Genomic DNA, 1,572 nt, shown 5'->3' with positions numbered 1-1,572 from the left:
GGGACACTGCCTGGTGGGACCTCAAGTCGGTTCAGGGTGCCCGCGCCAAGTTAAGGATTTTTACCCCCTAATGTGGGCCCATGGATCCGTGTGCTCTCTCCTGATTGGCTGGAGTTGTGTTTCTTTGGCTCTTGGCTGTGTTTCCTCTTCCTTTCTAAGGATAAGTCAACTGCATACAAATATTCACCAACACTTGTGGAAATGGTTAGTAATAAACCCCTACCACTAGGTTGATGCTCCTCTTTCTGGTGTTTATGCAGGAGTTGAAGGCCTAGAATTGGCACTTAAGAGTCGTCATTAACACCCCACACTTAGCCTTTGCTCGTCCTCGAGTGAAGGGCAACGTCTAAGGTGGAACATGTCTTCTTATGGTAAAGAGCAACCATATAAGATATTCTAAGTCATACCTGTACTTGTGAACTTTTTGAAGTGTCTATCATGTTACCATGGGCGGTTGATGATTGGAATGGTCTTGACTCAAATCCCTTCCACTCTGTCTGTCTAAGTAACTTGGGTTTTTGCTTTATTTTTTCCAAAAGAAAACCTTAGCTCCTCAAATGATTCTCTCAGATCGCTCAATGTGTATGTATCCTTACCAAGGCATTGGACTTTCCTTTATTCATCCTACTTCTAATGATGGCTATATGTGGGGCTTAAGGTAAGGTACGAAGGATAAGGCATACTTGTATCACATCTATTGCAAAGTCAAATCACATCTATTGCAAAGTCAAAACCAGATCCAAGGAGAAAAATAAGTCATATAGTCAGATCAAGATGTGCACAAGTATGGATATGGTGGATGGTGGATGGTAGATGAAATGGAAACTCTTTTTTGTATGATCTCTCTCCCTTTTGTAAATTCTTTTAGATCATGGCTATCTTTCTCCTTTTCTTTTTATTTTGTTGGACCTTCATGTGTCCAACTTTTTTTTCTTTCAATACCTGGACCTTCATGTGTCCATTTTTCGATAGCCCATGTCTCTTTTGTAACAATAGCTGTAGAGAGAGAGAGAGAGAGAGAGAGAGAGAGAGAGAGAGAGAGAGAGAGAGAGAGGGACCAACACATATGGTGGAGCATTTATTTTGTGATGGATGATACAATCCTAACTCCTCATAGGAGCATAGCAAGGGGTTATATGGTGTGCATGTGAATCTTGATCATGAGAGCATGAAAAGAAATCTCATAAGGGTCACGACAATTTGACAAAGCTCAATGCAAAGGCAAGCAACATATGTGTATAGGTTTTTCAAAAACATCAACATATGGCTTTGGTAGGATGGAGCTAGGCATATCATTGAGGAGCTAGCTAGGTCATTATTTTTCAAGATAAATTTCCCAAGTACTTTGGACAGAATAGAGCAAGGTTCATTTTATCATGCCATATCTCAAACATCAACAACCTAGGTAGCATGCTTTCCTAAAGATATAGGTTCACAAGCAAATAGGTGCAAGCGAGGAATACAGAACATGTACGCCAACCATAAGGAGCATGTTTTCAACCCAGGTTCATTTTAATTTTGAGTTTACTTTTTAATGATTAGAGATGAGACTTAATTAAACTTATGAATCGC

This window comes from Setaria viridis, chromosome 8 (genome assembly GCF_005286985.2).
Source record: "Setaria viridis chromosome 8, Setaria_viridis_v4.0, whole genome shotgun sequence".
Lineage (NCBI taxonomy): Eukaryota > Viridiplantae > Streptophyta > Magnoliopsida > Poales > Poaceae > Setaria > Setaria viridis.
This window is presented reverse-complemented; position numbering follows the sequence as displayed.